We start from the raw sequence: 20,690 nt of genomic DNA on the forward strand, positions 1-20,690 counted from the left end.
ATAATAAATATAATACTTTCTGTATATAATGTGCCCGACTGAAAAATTTATGATTATATTTTCCAAGTAAATTACTAGACTTGCACAGCTAGGTTTAAAAGAGAAAAAGGTCAGCAAAAAAGGTGGGGTGGGTTATGGTAATTTCCATACACCACACCCCAAACTGGCAAAGGTATATCACAATTAATCATCTTATGACGTTAGAAGGGTGTCTGTTTCCACCCGAGTTACACATTGGCAGAGATATACATGCATTGAATTCTGCTACACTTTAAACAAAGGATACAAATTGCTAAGGAAAGGACAGTCTCAGCCAGCAATATCAATTCTCAGAACCAGAAGAGAAAGTAAGATCTTTTCACATGCTTTCCGTTCTTTCTGTTGCATTTTGCATTCTTCTTATCCATTCTATTTCCTTTCCCACCCCTCCTAGGCCTCTATCGATTAAGGTTGTACTGTTCCACTGCTTTCCACCAGGGTCCAGTGGCTACATCCCTCTCCTTGTCAAAATCTGCTTTAAAGAAAGCCTCTGATAATCTTTTCCCCCCTCCCCGGCCCTTGGGTAGAGCAACAATTTAAAGTATTGCCATACCCAGAAGAGTTGCATTTTAACAGGAATCAAATGCCTTGGGGTAAGAAATGAAACTCTTCTTATATAATTTCAGGCATCAGTAAGCAGATGGGACATTTATCTGAGGGGTTTTCCTAGTCTCTGGAACTCTGTGGGACTTCTCCAATCCCATCTATGTAGAAAGTTATTCCAGACATTGCTAATGTTACCATCATCTGCATCATGTTTTATACTCTAACACGTCGCTAACTTCAGAAAACTCAGCTTCCCTGTATACCAGCCTTATGCTGGACAATGTGCATCAAGTTCCCATATGAAACTCTTCTACAACTGCCTTCCCCAGATTTATTTAGACATTTCAATGCTGACCCATTTTTATTGTTTTACTGTATCTACCCTTAAATAGAAGAATCAGTGACAGGCAGGAGAGAAACATAAACTTGGGAAGGAGAAGAAAAGGAAAAAACTGGAATAACCTATAAAGAATACAACAAAACAATGTAGAGTACAGAGAACATTATCTTTCAAGCTGATTTACAGGTACCATTCAGTTCATTTAGGCTACATCACTTACGGTAGTGGATTCTTTGAATCAGATAATAGTCTCAATCTGTCATTTCCCTGTTCCTTGCATAGATAATACCTCTGAGTCATACTCCCTAGAGCATAGTTAATTGATAAAAGGGTGCTTTTAGGACACACCAAAGTCCAAAAACAAAAAAATAGCAAATCAACATCAAGGCAGCTAACTAGAAAGGAGAAGGAGAATCATAACTGGTTGCATGATTTGATTGCTAATCTCATCATTGGGAACACCTTCATGATGATGTAACCATATTACGTAGTTCTACTATGTATTGGCAGAGTCAATATGATTGTAATTGCTGAAATGAATGTATGCTGCCTCAGTTCACTTAATTAGACAGACATCCTTTGGCTGACTATAGTTTATTTGCTGTGACCACTACTGCTCTAAGTGAAAAATCTTATTTCTGGGTTAAATTCTAGACTATATCCTACCTGGCCTTTACTTCCTTTGAGTCTCTCCACTATAGTAGGCTCTACACAACAGTTACCACTTTAATCTTCTGAGAAGTGATGGCCATTGTGTCACATTCCTTTCCCCCAAATATTTTATAGTTATCTGATTTCTAAAAGATAAAGACAAAATTCTTTAGTTTATCACTCAGTACTTTGTAGTCTAAATCTACCTACTTTTCAACCTAATTTCTCATTAATCTCCTGCATTAATCCTCCACTTTATTCTGGGTTTTTACCCATTTGTCTCACAATTCCCCTAGAATTGAGTTAAGGTGGAGTCTCACTCTGTCACCCAGGCTGGAGTACAATGGCATGGCATGGTCTCGGCTTACTGCAACCTCCACCTCCCAGGTTCAAGCAATTCTCCTGCCTCATCCTCCAGAGTAGCTGGGACTACAGGCATGTGCCACCACGCCCGGCTAATTTTTGTATTTTTAGTAGAGACGGGGTTTCACTATGTTGGCCAGGCTGGTCTTGAACTCCTGACCTCATGATCCACCCGCCTCGGCCTCCCAAAGTGCTGGGATTACAGGTGTGAGCCACCGCGCCCAGCCTGATTCTGCTGCTTTCTAGTTATATGACCTTGCATAAGTTACTTGACATCTTTGTACTCAATTTACTCATCTGTAAAATAAAATAGCTATACCTTGTATCTCCTAGAATTTTTATGAAGATTATAATTTTAAACTTGATCAATATTTAGATTAATACTTTGCTATTATGAATCATTTTAAATTTGTTATTAAATAACAAAATAAAGCAGATAGCTATTATTTCACTGAATTCTAAGTACCACGAGAGTGACTTATCGCATATATTTTGCTATATCTCCTGAATTTAGAAGAGTTCATGGCACTTTCAAGACAATAAATGCTTGTTGAATAATAATAGTAATTATTATGCATCTTATTTTGGGCTCTAATTATTATAACTCTTCTGACAGAGGCATGCATAAATGTTACAAGTGTGGCCAGAGTGATACTCTACCTAAATTGTCTACATTTACAAGCCTTGTTTTTTGAGTATATTGTATGAGAAAGTTAAAAAGTCAATGCTTCTCATTACACTAAATTCACTTTTCTGCCTCACGGACATTTGGCAAACCATGGCACCTACATATTTACACCTATAGAAGTCTGTAAATTAGTTTAAGTTACCCAACAATGAATAGATAATTTTAAAATAATAATATCAGGTTCATGTGTTTACTTACTTGTGACCAATTAATTAAAATTTTATATCTTGTCATCTTATAACAAATGATCACTGATCCTATGAAACAGTTTCAAAATGGGGCTTTGAATAAAGACTATTTAGAATGAGTCCAGAGTGTGAACTTTACAGAGAGTAATGCTTATGTGGCGTCTTTTATTTGTGGTAAGAAATGATTTAATTTTTTAAAAAATTATCCTTGAATCCCCACTGCTCGAAATTACTTCTGTTTATGTACAGAGAGTTGAGCTAGTGGAGGAAAAGGCATATAAATTAACGGGGTCCTTTCCTCCACTTGAGTACAACATAACTTCAAGATCGAGGATGTGATAGGAACCACGGCCAAATAACGCTTACAAACTTTAACAATCAAACGAATCCCTCTTAGCAAGGGGAGAAAATATAAAACATGAACTGCTGCTTGACACAGAACCTGGGCTAGGAGGTGAACAGGCTGTAAAGACTTGTTCCATTGATTCAGTTACTTGGTTTTACTTTTAGAATTCAAGAAATAAGGGTATTTATCTCAAGAAAAAGGGCTCTAGTCTCCATCCCACTTCATATTTTATTTTAAATGGAGAAGTTCATATTAAGCAAATGCTTTGGAAAACAGGTAAATATGGTCAAGCCCCTAAGAGTAACTCTATGTGTTTTTCTCACCAATATGTCCTCAGTTCTAGAGCAGTTTTTGACACATAATTGGGGAATTGGTAATAATTTGTTGAATGTCTCAAGTCTTTCTTAAGAAGATATCCTAGACTTTAGATAGTCAACAAATAAATAAATTGATTGACCAATTATTTACAGTTTGCTTCATTGTCTTAGCATCCTATATTGATATTTTTATTTCTCAGAACCCTTTTAAGAATTGAGATGAAAGTGTGTTGATGACCTTCTATCCCTAAATATTCCAGTGTGTATTATTAAAAATAAGAGCACTCTCCAATATCACCACTACATGAATTAGGAAATTTAACATTGCTAATATTAAATATATAACACATTGTCTAATCCACAGTCTATATTCAAAGTCTTTAATTGTCCTAATAATTCTTTGTTTTTTGAGACAAGAGTCTCACTCTGTCACCTAGGCTGGAGTGACACCCCGTCTGCCATGGCACGACTGTGGCTCACTGCAGCCTCAAACTCCTGGGCTCAAGCCATCCTCCCACCCCAACATTCCAAGTAGCTGGAACTACAGGCATGCACCAGCATACCTGGCTAATTTTTGCAGTTTTTGGAGACATGAGGTTTCACTATGTTCCCCAGGCTGGTCTGGAACTCCTGGGCTCAAGCAATCCGCCCATCTTGGCCTCTCAAAGTGCTAAGATTATAGGCGTGAGCCAACATGCCTGGACAATAATATTTTTAATAAGATCCAGTCCAGAATCACACATTGCATTTAGTTTCATGAGATTTTACTTTCATGTAGTCTTTGTCTTTGAGTATGTTATTTCAGGAAGCACTTGAATTTGGTTTGCTATTACTGATGACTTTAGTTGTAGTTGCTTGATAAATGTGCTGTCCACTAGGTTTCTCAACTATAGAGTCTCTATTTTCCTCTTTGTATGTATTTGTGAGAAGACACTCAGAGACTGTGAGGGGAGACTGTGAGACTAATGTGTGTTTGTGAGGGGATGCTCTAAGACTGTGCAAATATCCCCTTCTTCACCAAACTTTGAACTACTGGTTTTAGCATATTCATTGATGATTTTCTAACTCTATCACTGTATCCCAGATTATTGAACATAAGCAGAGTTTTAAAGAGATATTTTCAAGATATTTTCAACTACGTATAATGAAAAATTTAAAAAGCCATATTAAAGATAAGTGGATGCATAGATTAGAGCCACAGAGATTAGAAAAATGAACAGCATTTTAACTCTGGGGGACTTTTTTTCCAGCAATGAGATTCTTTCTCTTTAGCCACAGCACCAAACTCTGAACCGGCTGAGCCTGGTTAGCCCTTGATTCATTGTATAAGTGTGAGTAAATTCCTAAATCACTTTGAACTTGATTTCTTTCTCCTTAAAAACATTATTATTATTAACAATATATAATATTATATAATAAATGTATCATAATATTATATATTATTAATATATAATATTGCTGTATAACAATACTGTTGTTATTATATATAATAATATTGGGTCTTCCTTTACTTCCCAAGAATGAGTAAAAAAAAAATCATTATGATGGACATTTGAACTCTTTGAGGAAAGGTAATTTATCAAGCCCAGATCAAGTTATTAGTTCCTATTATGTCTATAAATATTCTTCCTGTTTCTGAGGGCACTATATCTCCCAAACTTTATTCTATATGAGACACCACTGCCAACTCCCATGACCTGATTTTTGGAACACGTAACAGCTCTTGCCAAAGGAGTCTGACACAAATGAAGCGTCCTCTAGCCTCAAGTCTTCCTTATTCACACTTTCTCTTTAAAAACATTTCTGATTGATGCCCAAGGCATCTATTTCACAATCTTAATTTCAATTTGCCTCACCCTTAGGTGGGACTCTCTCCTGCTGATTTTGCAAAAGTTCAACTTTTTCTATTTGCAACTACCTAGATTGGAAATGGTTAGAGACTGAGACAGTGTAACTGGCAAAGTGACTCCCCACTGGGACTAACTTGGCTCAGCCTCCCAGTTCTAAGGAAGGCTCACCACCAACTCAGGGAGCAGAAACGTTGTCTGCAAGTGGGGATTCTCCTAGCTGAATTCTCTTTTGAGAAGATACATAGAGCATAAGTACAGACCAGTATGGAGCTATTCTGGAATAACCTTTGAATTTAATGGGAGAAATAGCCATGCTGCAAAGTACTTTCAAAGACAGTCCTTTAGCCCCACAGACTTAACTTGTGAGATCAGCCTGTTTCTGATCATGCTTTGTAAAACACACAAGAGGAGTGACACATTGTCATTCTCTCACCTAGATATAAACTCACATCATTTACTCAAACTAGATTAATCCTCTTAACACCTCTGCAATGAGGACTGTCTGCACTCAATTGCAGAACAATTCTTGCAATTGGTTCTTGTCTCAGCAGGAAGCACATAGGAGGCCTCACGGCTAAGACAGAAATTGTCTTCCATGCTCTGGCAGCTCATTGGTATGATGTAACTGAATGGCCTCGTTTGATTCCGGTTTGCTTGTATTTACCTGTGTTCCCTGATTCCCTCCCAAGTACAGGTCTTGTTGCTGTAACTATAGACACACTCTATCTCCATGAACTTTATTTGTCTCAACTTTTCCTTGGCAATCTGAGCTCTGGCTTCTCATGCTTACTTGTTGTGGCCAATAGCCCCAGTGCAGCAGGAATGGAAATGCATCATATGTTGAAATCAACTGGAAATTGAAGCATTAAAACCACTCTGATTCCTATTTGGGTGACTGCCACATCCCTTTCCACCAAAGAGTTCATTGGACATCTCCGGGATATTCAGCCACTCCTATAAAACAGGTATGTTGTGAATCAAAATAGCATATTTTGCTATTTTTGCATAGCTAATACCAATGGTCTACAGAATGAGCTGATGACTTAAATAAATTAGTTCCTTCCAGTTCTAATTTAATTCTGTGAAAAACTCAAACTGAGGTAGTGACATCATATCTTAGCCTAAGAAGAGATTTTTCACATGAGAAAAATCAAGCCTAAGGATTGGATAACTCATTCCAAAATGAAACAGACCATCTGGACTTAAAGTTTTGGTTTTCTGCACCTTAGTTTTACCTTTTAATGACTTTAAAAACTGAAGAATAAGAAGGAAAAGAAAAAACCCTTGGGGAAAAATGTAGTTGGTTTTAACATTGTTACTATCAGTATTACCACCACAATTAAATCCTGTGCTCAGTGATATGGATATGTCACTTAACGTTGTTTGTCCTTGACTCAGAAGATTTGGAAGATACAGTGAAACACCTTTAGTGTTTTTCTAAAGACAAAATTTGCATTCTTTTTCTTTAGGAATATCTACATTTCCCAGTAGTACTTTGAATTTGATCATGTGCACAGATGTGACTGATGTTGATTTTGAGTGTGTGTAAGCTACATACTAGGCTATGGACATATCATAAAACCAAACATGGCAAGATAGGGCTTTAGGAATTGGCCCAAGGGCTTCAGCCAGAAAATGATCTCAAGTCTCCTTAGACATTTAATACTATATGTTTAATATATTTTTCTTGAATTTTAATCACAGTTGAAATTCTCTAAAAGTCTGAATTAGTTGTCTTTGATCTTTTTAGTTCAATAGATTAAAAGTCTCAAAGCATCTCTTATAACAATATAGTTTTTAAAAAGCTTTCTAAAAGTAAAGATTAATGGTATTTTTCATGATAATAAATGCATTTTAACTGCCAAAGCCGAAGCTCAAGAGTGAAATGTAAAGTTGTGCACAATTTTAGGAAGATTTGAGCATTCTTAGGAATTGAGGATCAACTGCCCAATTTTAATGACATCTTATTTGGCTGATCTTCAGGAAAAAATGGGTTTTGGACTTTTCTTGCAATCTTTTTCCTGCTTCTCCAATCATCAGACAACACACATACACGCAGACCTACAGACATACACACCCACAAATCAATAAGGAGTCAAGGAGAGGTTGTCTTTTCAAAATGTGACTGCATTTAACATTTTGAAAACTTTTCAAACTGGACTCAATGCAGTTGAATGCTTGAAGTGTTCAGAGAGATTTAAAGACATGTACTCCTTCCTGTTATCCCCACAGGGTTTAATGGGTGAGGTGAGAGATCACCTCAAGATTATTTCCAAGCCAAGAACAGAAAAGATGAAGAAAAACAAAATCAAACAAAAATGTTAGGCCTTTTATATGCTAGATCTTTTGTATATTAGTGATCTAGCATAGCAGGGAGGTACTTAAAAAAGGAACACACAGGATATTTACTTATATCTATCTATGTATTTATGCATTATACACATATAAAGATGATTTGTCTGTCCTAGCTGAAGATTCAATCATTTTCTTCTAATTGCGGATCTAGTTACACAATCTGTCTACATTTAATTTGCTGTTAAAAATATATACTATGACAACCCAATCGCCTATCAGTGATAGACTGGATAAAGAAAATGTGGCACATATACACCATGGAATACTATGCAGCCATAAAAAAGAATGAGTTCATGTCCTTTGCAGGAACATGGATGAAACTGGAAACCATCATTCTCAGCAAACTGACACAGGAACAGAAATCCAAACACCGCATGTTCTCACTCATAAGTGGGAGTTGAACAATGAGAACACATGGACACAGGGAGGGCCTGTGTCACACACTGGGGCCTGTCAGGGGGTCAGGGGCGAGGGGAGGGATAGCATTAGGAGAAATACCTAATGTAGATGACGGGATGATGGGTACAGTAAACCACCATGGCACCTGTATACCGACGTAACAAATCTGCACGTTCTGCACATGTATCCCAGAACTTAAAGTATAATAAAAATTATAATAAAATAAAGCATAATAAAAATTATATCTATACATCTATATATAGAGAGAGATATAGATAGATAGATATAAGTGCATTCTCCAGAAGGCAATTGCTTCTCCCCAAAACATGTTCTACTTCTTTTAAAGCCTCTGGTAAAACTTTTATCTAAGCCATCAGATTTAGCAATTTGTAACTGATCTAATCTCTCCACAAAATCCTTGCTTACTGAAATTGCATCCAACAGTTTCTCACTATAAACCATTCAGCTCACATAAAACTGAATGACAAACTATGTCTTTCTCCTTTTTTATTTTCATAGTCTCATGCTGTTTTTCTTTTAACCCCTCCAAATAGATAAGCTTCATCAGAAATCATAAATCATTTCAGCAATTACCAGGTATGGCATTATGAAATAGATAATCATTTAGAATAAACATAATAAACATAAAGAACCACAATATCGGCCATCATCAGATGGAATTTAAGTAATTACAATATTCTTTTTCATTAATCCTCCAATAGAATATAAGGGTTTCTAAAGGTTTATAGGTGAGTGCCATTATCTGAAAGAGGCTTTCTTTTTATTCCTTTATTATTTAATGCATTCACTCTTTCATCAAACATTGATTATTATCTAAGCACCAAATATTATGTAAGAATAGAGGATATAATGATGAACAAAAATAGGCACATGATTCATAATTGTTTAGTTTAAAGATAAAATTGTCTCAATAATTAACTATGAGGCTGAATGACAAATGTCTATTACATAAACCTCTTTTGAATAGGCAATTTTGTTTGGGAAAAAAACTTAACCTTGTCTTCTCTATTAATTACTGGGTTGTCTAGCATTGTGTTCGATGCAAATTAGGTGCTCAATTAATACATATTTAATGATGAAATTTATGTTTATATTAATATAAAATCTTTGATCTTCTAGATTTTGAAATTCCACTTATTACAGTTTCTTGAGTCTCATTTTGAGCTTATAATAAAGGTCTTTATTTGACTGTGAACCCAAATTCTGGCCAGTACCTAAACTACTTCTTCACAATAAATACGTCACTATTTCTTGGGCTGCCTAAATTACATGTATTTTATTATATCTGGATTTCCATAAATCCCCACAAGTGCCTAACCTAATGGGCAGAAGGTATGGCATTTGTGAAACTGGGACCTGAGAATCCAGGTGATTCCTAACAGTAAATAAGATTAATCCCATGAAACTAGGAAAATTTGCTTAATGTATATGTTATTTGAAGTCTTGTCATACCCTGAAACAATTGGGCTTAAATGCTGGAAAATGAGAGATCAATGTGAGAAGATGAGAAGGTACTCTCCAATTTTTTGTGCCCCATAGTACTTTGCAGAAAAGGCATTTAATGGCTATCTACGGAGCAAGTGGTTGATTGACAGGTTGAATCAATTATTTTTTCCTGGGAAAGTAAATAGGAGTACTGAAAAGTGTAAAATCAGTTCTATGTTGAGATTTCCAGATGTGATTTGCAATGTCATAACTTTGACATGTGACAACAAAAGATGAGTCTGTCTTAGATAGAATCAACATACGATGATTCCCTCCATTTCTCCTGTTCGACTCAGCTGCAAGAAAACTTGTAGTTCTCCAAGCATGACGAGGCTGGCTGACTTCTGTGCACCTTTAGTTTTTCCCTGAAGTTGTAGTTCTTTCAGAGCCCTGCTTAAGGTAGGATGGATGCCTCCCAGTGGATGGTACATATTGGATAGGTGCAGAGACTTGGTCTCTGTCTCTCTTGCCCTGAAGTTCAAGTTTTTCTGAATTAACCTATGTCCTCAGAATGCCACTTACTCCTCTGGTTACCGCTCTAAGATTCTGGCCTGGTTATTTCTTAACTAATCTAATGGCTCTCTGATGCTTCTAAAGAACATTTATGCCATTATCCTCAGCAAACTAACACAGGAACAGAAAACCAAACACTGTATGTTCTCTTATAAGCGGAAGCTGAGCAATGAGAACACATGGACACAGGGAGGGAAACAACACACACTGGGGCCTGTTGGGGGCGCAGGGGGAGGGAGAGCATTAGGATAAATAGCTGATGCATGCAGGGCTTAGTACCTGGGTGATGGGTTGATAGGTGCAGCAAACCACCAGGGCACACGTTTACCTATGTAGCAAACCTGCACTTGTATCTCAGAAATTAAAATTAAAATTAAATTATATTAAAAATTATCTCGTATCCTTTTTAGTTTTCAGTAGGAAGATTGTTGTAAACAACCTAATATGACTTATTTACAGAACCAGAAGCTGGAATTATCAATAGTGTTTTTTTATTAATGGATTTCTTTTGGATTGCACCATTCTACAACAGCCAGCATGATACTGACTACAAGATAGTCTAAGTAGAAAAATGCTACCTTAGAATTGGCTCATGTTCTAAAATTCCTATATCTTCTCTTTTACAAAATGCCCAATAAACTACAGATTTGCAAATTTTCTTTCTATATTTATAGATAATTCCATATATGGGATATGCTAAGATATTGGGATATAACGTTTGCACAGTTTTGAATCTTTTATTACTAGTGTTCTGCCTTTTCAGTGATGTACTAAAAGATTTTGGACAAATGAATCCCCATGATATCAGCTAGATTTTGAGTGTTTAAAACAAAATCTTCTTTAAATGCTTCCTTCCTCATTCTTTCCATATTTTATGGTATTATTTTTCATTCTGAATTAGCAGCATCTTTGAATTATTCTAATTTCACCAAAGTATCTGTTATAATGATATTATTACTTGATAAAGTACAATGTCATTTAATTCACTCCTCACCTCCTGGATAAATTTTATGTGATCACATGTATTTATTCAACCCATACTTAATGGATGCCTAATATATGCTAGGCACAATGTTAGACATTGAGAAGCAGATTAGTTGCAGAAAAATTGTTGCACAGTTGTTCTACTTCTACTGTCTCCATTACAGAATCTTTTTCATTATTTTTGAAAGGACTTTGCAGTGGAATAGCTAATATGTTATCTTCAACATGATTTCCTTTTCGTGACACTCCCTAATCATTTCCCAATATTGGTAAAATGAGGACATGTGAATCAATTGTCTCTGAATTCATTTTTAAATGACTCATGGAGATAATCATCTAAATAGGAAAATATGAAGCACTTATATTTTATTTCTTCATATTAAAGATCCCTTAAGAATACCTCTACTCAAATAAAATGCACCAGTGTTAATGTTTTCTGGAACATATTTAATCCAGTAGTAGTTTAGTTGACTTATCTCTCATCTCCATGAAATTTAATGTCTTTTCTTATTCTTCAGGACAAAACTTTTACTTGAATGCATTGTTTCAGGTGTATCAGTTGAAATACAAATAGAACTGTTGCTATATACACGACATTTATAGCATCAAAAATAAGATCCAGTTCTTCTGCATATATTAAAAAAACTGATTTGAAAATCAATAGGTTTGGTGGAATATATGGGGACATAATAGGGTCTTGAATGTAGTTGCAGTGCTCTACTCCACATTATCTTATAATTCTGAAGTTACACATCTTTCTAAAGATGTAAGGACAATGTATTATGTACTGAATATTTATATGAGAGCACACTAACTTAATATGTTCTTTCAAGTCCACTCTTGGAATTTCTTTCCACATTGAAATGTAAGGCTTGATTAGTGCATAGAAAGTATACATTTCAGAACATTATGCTTATTCCTACCAAATATAAAGTTTCATTATTTTTTGAAATAAAGAATTAATTATTTTAAACCCTTAGAGAAATGGGATGAGCAAAATTTTAATAGTGATCATTATTCTTGAAACATCCTATGTTAACCCAAATTTAGAACTAAGAAATATACACTTCAATAAATTATCCCCATAAGAAATTTCTCTACAAATTATAGTTTGCATCTCATGTGATCATAACATTAAGCGTGAAACTTAACAATTCTACATCATTTTTCATACTTAAAACACCTTGGAACAGCAATAACTAATTAATCAAATTAGATAACAATTCTGTTATGAACTGAAAATTATATTGAATCATTTGCTGCAGAATATCAAGATGGCATATGTATAGATGTCATTTTTGAAGTAATGATTATAGCCATGTGCAGTAAAGTATTTATTACCTTATCTAATTAATACACATTTTGGCATGTCAGGGTTTGTGGGTAATTATAGTTTTCTACTGCGGTAATAATTTGTATGATTTATGAAGCCTATGAAACAACAATGTGAGCCAAAAAGCTGTCTGGAATAATTACAGTTAAGCAGCGTGATCAACAGGTATGCCCAGCCAAGAGAACACAGCCCTGGGGATAAGATCCTCAAACAAACAGAAGCGACTGGAGCTGTTCAGTTCTCAGCCTGCTTTTTCTCACCTGAAAAAAAATGGCCCACCCACTGTTCTCAGCTGTGTTAACAAAGCACTGATTGCTTAAGTCTATGTGGTTATTTTCCAAAGGTTCATGTGCTAATGTGGAGGACTTCATAAAAAACCAAAACAATAATCATGGATCATATAAATTTTCAATTATTTCAAGGAAGACTGAATGTCGACACATTTAATTTGTTTAAGAATGCCAATGCCTTCTGTGGCTACCGAAAACTTTTACCTAGAATCTGAATTCATTCTACTCCAGTTGGTGATAGAACACTCTTCGCCCTGCCATACTGGCCATTCCAATAGGCTCTGAGTCTGGCGTCCTTACTGAAGCAAGATACCTGGAGTCATTGTCCTAGTGGGAATATAGAATAGAGTTTGTCTCCCAAGAATTTTGCTCATATAAAGGAATTGACTGTCCAGAAACTTAAGAGTTGGAAAAGAGCCCAGCTATCATTGTCCACATTTATATAATAAATTTTAGGAAGTTGGTGAGTTGTAGGAGGTCTACAGGTTATTCTTTATTGGACATTGCTTTTGCTTTGCTAAGTCTGCTTCGACCTTCCCATCAGTCATTTTCTTTTGCTTCATATTAATATCCTCAAGGTATGTAATGTTTTAATTGGCTTTCAGCACATACACTGAAGCAGGAGATCCTATCTCACGGAAAGAAGCAGCTATAAATTTCTGTGAACTGTTCTCAATATGAGGGGAGTTCTTAAATTAGTTTGATCTTTCTCAGAAAGACTAACACATTTATATCTTGCAGGAGTATATTGAATTTTTAGTTATTAACGCCAGGTAGAGCCAGGTTCTTACTGTCTTTTTATACTGGAAGACTAAAAGATAACATCAAATAATACTGACTGTTGAAAGCAGTGTCATAGGATATTCCACTTTAAAATTAATGCTATATTGTAGAGTCAGCAATCCGTAGCATGATAGCCACTTTTGTGTAAGTCGGAAAGTTATACTGCAAGAAAAGGGCAACAGCTCCACAAGTGGTCTGGAATGGAAATCAGGAATTTCTCCTGACACATTAAACTAAGCAGTCGCCTTCACTGACTCCAAATTTATCAAGGACTCGTTTTATGGTGAGTCAAGGCAAAGAAAGGAAACAGATGAGGTAGATCAAGGACGCGAATTGGAGCCTGGAGAATCTGTAACTCATGCCAGCCTCAACCCTTGGTGACAAATTGTCTTTGAACTGTCAAGCCTTCTCTCACAATGGGTTAATCGTCATCTAAAATGAAAATCCCTCTCTTTGACTTTCGAAATATTTGTTAGAGGAAAAAAAGTGGAATAAACACACACACACACACACACACACACACATACAAATAGCAAAGAAAATTTTTTCATTCCAAACAAGAAGCTACTTTTGGTAGAAAATGTGTCATTTTTAGGAGCAGTAAAACATTAAAGATGAATATCCTTACTATTTGAATCCTAAAGTTACATTTAGGCCTTTTCTATTTTATTAGGCACAGTAGAAAGTTCAGGTCAAATGGTAACTCTAGAAAGAAACAATATCTGTGCTTTTAAGTGTTTTAAGTAGAATTTTAGAGATAGATATTTAAGTAATTAAGTCCATTCTGCCCCTGGGCTTAGCATGCAGGCAACGTCCAAAATGCCCATTCCCTTGCCTCCTCGTCTCTATTCTAACGCGGCAGCTTGTCCCCTTCTCCCACACACAGAGGCAGACACACATGCTTCCTGTAGCTTCCTGTAAATGACAATGGCCCCAGTAGGTTAAAACCCTTCCAAGAAAACAAACAAACAAAAAAGGTAAAATAAAGTTCAGAAATCCAAAGGTCAAAGAGTAGAGTGAAACCAAAAGCTATGTCAGGATATTAAGGGGAGGTAAAAACAGGGTGAAAACATACTGTTAATCTCCATGATTACAACTTCATCTTACAGTTTGCTTCTCATCATGGATGAGGACAGTTTGGTGAAACTGAGGTTGGAGTTATATATGTGTAGCATGGATGCATATATGTATATATATGCACACACACATAGAAACAAATATACTGTTGCACATGTTTAATACTGTATGAGCTTTCATGAACACCTTTGCATAAAAACTAAGATTATGCATTAAAAACATTTTACATCTTCAACGGCTTTTGCTGTCATTTCTGGGCATCACTCATGTCTTTTCCTTTTTTGGTAATTGGCTAACTTCTATTTCTTTAATATTTGCCACTTACCAAAACTGATGCTGTTATTCAAAGAATGCATTTTATGAAGATTTCAATTAAGGCTACGTGTGTATAGTAGTTTGCTTTTTCAAATTATGGGTGTCCTTACAAAATTGATTTATTAACCATACATTTTATTTTATTTTAAAGTTTAACCATACACTTAAAAATAAAATAAGGTGTATGGTTAATAAATACACTTTATTTATTTATTTATTTATTTTTGAGAAAGGGTCTCACTCTGTTGCCCAGGCTGGAGTGCAGTGGTGCAATCTTGGATCACAGCAACCTCGGCCTCCTGAGCTCAAGTGATCCTCCCACCTCAGCCTCCTGAGTACCTGAGACTACAGGCACATCCCACCAAACCCCAAAAATTTCTTCTGTATTTTTTGTAGAGATGGGGTTTCCCCATGTTGTCCAGGCTGGTCTCGAACTCCTGGGTTCAAGAGATCAGCCCACCTGAGCCTCCCAAAGTGCTGGGATTTCAAGTGTGATATTTATCATAGACTCTAAAAATATTAAAATGACTGCTATTAAAAATATGAAGCTATTAATGTTATTTCCCAGAATCATTTACATGTGGGCAAGTCTTGTTCACCTTGTCCAGTTGTTTTTTTCCACCATTAGTTTCTTGTTCAAATGCATTATCTGATAATGTCGTTATATGAATGTACTCTTGACAAAGGCGCTAACAAAGCTGCAAATGAACAGTTTATACCTGGTGTCTGTAGTCAACAGGCTCTGTGTTCTTCATTAAATGGTGACCAAACCGGAGGTGTTGCCGGGAATTACACTGCCTCTTCTTTCCAGGAACTGTCTTCTTTCACCTCAAGAAGCAAAGGCTCACTTTCATTTTGTTTTGCTCTCAAGAGCTTCTTTCACAGGGAATAAAAACACACAAAAATCTTGTGTATCTTTAGACATTTTTTTTTCAATTGTCCAGAAAATTATTCTCTGAAGAGTAGCTTCCTTGCTTTGAAGATGCAGCTCTTTTGACCTTAACTCTTTTCATTACCCACTTTTTGGCAGTGACCCCCCTAAAACAAGAAAAACGATGAAGATGAACAACCTGAACTGGACTCCTGCCAAGTCCACAAACCGATTTTGCAAGTAAGATGACTCATCGCCAGAAGAATTGTAGACCTATTGACCTTAGCGTTTATTTATTTTTTATATTTTGAGACAGGGTCTTGCTCCGTCACCCAGGTGGAGTGCAGAGATGCAATAATAGCTCACCTCAGCCTCCCGAGCTCAAGGGATCCTCCCACCTCAGTCTCCCCTGTAGCTGGGAAGCACAGGTGCCACCACTATACCCTGCTTATTATCTTTTTAAATTTTTTTTTGTACAGATAGAGTCTCACTATATTGCCTAGGCTGACAGAGTATTTTTTTCCTTAATTATTCTTTATTCTCAAATGCAGTGAACAGTCACAGTAGCCCACCATAGGGGGTTCATTTTCAGACATTACAGTAACTAGGGAAATTTTATTAAGGAGCCAGCAGCTAAACCATTATTGTTATTAGTCTTCTTCTTTAAACCAAACTACAGACTTATTCAGATTTCATCAGTCTTCCCATCAGTGCTGTCTTTCTGGTCCATGATCCAATGTAGGATTCCACACCACAGTTAGTTTTTATGACTCTATGTCCTCTCCCACTCTGTGATGGTTCCTCAGTATCTCTTTGTCTTCCAGGACCTGACACTTTTGAAGAGTATTGGACAGCTATTTTGAAGAATGTCCTGCAATTTGGATCTGCCTAATGTGTTTCAATGAATAAATGTTACACGTGCATTGTTGGCCAAGAGTACCACAGAAATGATAAGCCCTTCTTAGTGTATCAAATCAGGTAGTGTGGGATGTCAATATGTCTTACTACTGGTGATTTTAATCTTGATCACTTGGCTGAGATGGCATCTTCCAGGTGTTTCCATTTTTAAAATTACTATTTTTCCTTTAGCAATGAATGGGTATCTTGAGGGTGATAATTTTGCACTAGGCACATATAATCTTTCTCCTCAAAGTTTTACCCATGAATTTTGGCTTTCACTGGTACATCTTGCCTGCAACAATTATTACTGTGGTATCCTATTGGTGAATTCATATTTCCATCTTCCTTCTACATTTATTCATTGGGAGAGCTGTTATTTCCCATTCATTCATTCATTCATTCATCCATTTCTTTATGTCATAGACTCATGGAGGCTTATTGTATTCTCTTGGTAAAAATAATCTATTAATTTTTTTATATTATACTTTAAGTTTTAGGGTACATGTGCACAACATGCAGGTTTGTTACATATGTATACATGTGCCATGTTGGTGTGCTGCACCCATTAACTCATCATTAACATTAGGTATATCTCCCAATGCTATCCCTCCCCCCTCCCCCCACCCCACAACAGGCCCCGGTGTGTGATGTTCCCCTTCCTGTGTCCATGTGTCCTCATTGTTCAATTCCCACCTATGAGTGAGAACATGTGGTGTTTGGTGTTTTGTCCTTGCGACAGAGTATTTTTAATTTTATATTTTCTATCAGTTGGGGACAGCGATGAGGTCTGATTTGATTCTTTCTGAATTTCAGTAGCTTTATCAACTACATGTGTCTTCACAGTGTGTTTTAGAGTTCGCTTTAAAATTCTTCTTGAGATATGTTTTCTACCTCCTGACCGTAGAAGTGAAACAGCTAGATTGCAAGTCATTAAATATATCCAATAATTTTGATTCTTTAAAGCTCTTACTCAATTTTCCTCTATGTACTGCAGTTAAATTCATTGATAATCCTCATACATTGTTGATTTACCAAATTAAATAAATGATCTCACTGAGATGTGTTATAGTTTTTTGCTGCCAAATTCATGCAGAGTGCTTCTATATCATTTAATATTGAAGGTTGCTTCAACATGGACGGTAAAGTGGATAATTATGGTGATTGGACAATTCAAAGATATTAAAACACCTGTTCCACAATAATTTGAATGTGTTCCATCAAACTTTTGTTTTGGAATTTAAAACTACTTAATTATATGGTTAAATAAAATGCATTTTTATCTTTCTTTAGTGTATAATAGACTAAGTAATATGAGAAGTTGGGTAGAGTACATCTTGGAAAAACACCATTTAAAGTAAAATATTGTAAGATTTTAAAATGTTAAGATTTTAAACAATGGTCCAACCACATTAGAAAACAGCTTAGAAATTTCTTAAATAGACTTACAGTCTATATTAGCCATTTAAGTCCTAGATATTTACCCAAAAGAAATGAAAGTACATTTCCAAACAAATACTAGTGCATAAATATTTATAGAAGTTTTATTTGTAATAGCTGAAACTGGAAACAAACTAATTGTCCATCAACAGATGAATGCACAAACAGTTGAATACTGTTTAGTGATAAAAAGAATGAATTATTATTATATACAACATTGAAGAATCTCAAAATGATTATATTGAGTGAAAGAAAATGCAAACTAATTTGTAATGGTGGGAAGCAGATCAGTGGTTGCCTGGGGATGGGGTAGGAAGTAGTGGGAAGAGAGTTTACCAAGGGGCAGGAGGAAATTTTTGGGTGATGAGTACATTCAATAAATAATTTTGGTGACCGTTACATGGATGTATACATATGTCAAAACATCTAATTGTATGCTTTACACATGGACAGATTTTTGCATGTTAATTTTACTTTAATAAAGTTATTTTTAAAAGGTAAACAATGGGTTTCTACCAAAAGGAAAATAAATCATTATATAAAAAAGATACCTGCACTTAGACATTTATCGCAGCACAATTCACAATAGCAAAGATGTAGAATCAACCTAAGTGTCCATTAACAAATGATTGGATAAAGAAAATGTAAATGTACACCATGGAATAATTTTAGCCATACAAAGAATGAAATGATGTCTTTTGCAGCAACATGGATGGAACCATAGGCCATTATCTTAAGTAAAATAACTCAGAAACAGAAAGTCAAACACTCCATATTCTCACTTATCAGCGAGAGCTAAATAATGTGTATACATGGACATAGAGAGTGGAATAATAGACATAGAAGACTCAGACGAGTGGGAGAGTAGGAGCGGGATGAGGGATGAGTAACTGCAAAACAGGTGTTGTGTACATTATTCAAGTGATGGTTCCACTAGATGCTTGGACTTCACCAGCAATATATCCATGTAACAAAACTGCACTTACACCCCTAAACTTATACAAATGTTTTAAGGTAAACATAAAGAACACTATATACCACCTATATCCTTGTATCAATAAGCAAGTTTGGGGGAAATTGAGATGAGAAGACCCATCATGACTGAAATGGGAGAGCTGATGCCTTCTTTAATGCCAAAATTGTCTTAAGATTTCTCATTGCAACCCTTCCTTCATCACAGCAAAGGTTCAGGGAGGGCAAAGGCACTCAAATTCTGAGAAATACTCTTACAGGGGAAAATAAGGATAAGATCTAAAGTTCCACTTGTTTTGATCTTGTAGATTCAACCATTCATTTATTCACTCATTCATGCAACAAGTGTTTGTCACGTGCCAACTGTGGGCCAAATATTGTATTCTCATTAGGGATAGAAATGAAATGAAAACAGATGCCTTCCTCATGGCATTTATATTATAGATAAGGGAGAAAGATATTATCAAGTACTCAAATAAATTCACAGTGACAATTGTAACAAAAGTTATTCAGGAGAGCTTCAACATGATGTGAAACCCTATGTTTAGTGATTTTACCTAATTAGGAAGAACTCAGAACCAGCCAGGATGGGGAACTCAGGAAGAATCAGTTATATATTTATATAAAATGCATATACTGCATCTTATACATGATATACAATATAACATAACATATTATTATTACATAGCATCATTGTCTTCTTGAATACAGAAAATTAAATGCAGAGATAGAGGAAGCTAACATTTGTATCTGGCAACGTACCCTGATATGGTTTGGCTGTGTCCCCACCCAAATCTCACCTTGAATTGTAATAATCCCCATGAGTCAAGGGTGGGGCCAGGTGGAGATAATTGAATCATGGGGATGCTTTCCCCTGTACTGTTCTTGTGGTAGTGAATAAGTATAAATGGGAGTCCCCCTACACAAGTTCTTCCCTGCCTGCTGCCATGTAAGATGTAACTTTTCTTCTCATTACCATCCACCATGATTGTGAGGCCTCTCCAGCCATGTGGAACTGTGAGTCCATTTAACCTCTTTCCTTTATAAATTACTCAGTCTCAGGTATGTCTTTATCAGTAGCATGAGGACAGACTAATACATAGTCTGTTAGTTATGGGTGGACTTTGAAGCAAGCCTCTCTCTCTGTCTGTTTTTCGTTTTGTTTTGTTTTGTTTTTTGAGACAGGGTCTGGCTCTATCACCCAGCATGGCTCACTGCAGCCTCAACCTGCTGGGGTCAAGCAATTATCCCACCTCAGCCTCCCAAGTAGCTAGGACTACAGAACTGTGCCACCACTCCTGACTAGTTTTTGTGCTTTTTGTAGAGACAGGGTTTTGCCATGTTGCCCCGGCTAGTCTTGAACTACTGGGCTCAAGCAATCTGCCTGCCTTGGCCTCCCAAAGTGCTGGGATTACCACTATGAGCCAATGAGCCTGACTGAAGCCAGTTTCTTTGTGTTTGATTTCCAGATCTGCAGTTTGTTAGTTATGGGAACTTAGGAGAATCTCATTACTCTGTTAAGTCTTAGTTACTTCATCTGTAAAAGAATAATAGAATGAATAAGGTCTTAGGGATTAAATAAGAGAATGCATAGTAACACTGAATAGACACTAGCTATTATTATTAC

The 20,690-nt window shown here is 36.0% G+C and overlaps 1 long non-coding RNA gene across 1 annotated transcript; it reads left to right on the forward strand.

The window, feature by feature from the left end:
* Nucleotides 1-238: 238 nt before the first annotated feature.
* Nucleotides 239-16,682, forward strand: LOC107966899 (uncharacterized). The gene is made up of 4 exons (XR_001706956.4): nt 239-347; nt 6,135-6,293; nt 15,914-15,994; nt 16,579-16,682. It is a non-coding gene; the product is annotated as an uncharacterized LOC107966899 (long non-coding RNA).
* The last annotated feature ends 4,008 nt before the right edge of the window (nt 16,683-20,690 follow it).

The sequence above is a fragment of the Pan troglodytes genome, chromosome 8, assembly GCF_028858775.2.
Source record: "Pan troglodytes isolate AG18354 chromosome 8, NHGRI_mPanTro3-v2.0_pri, whole genome shotgun sequence".
In the NCBI taxonomy this organism is placed as follows: Eukaryota; Metazoa; Chordata; class Mammalia; order Primates; family Hominidae; genus Pan; species Pan troglodytes.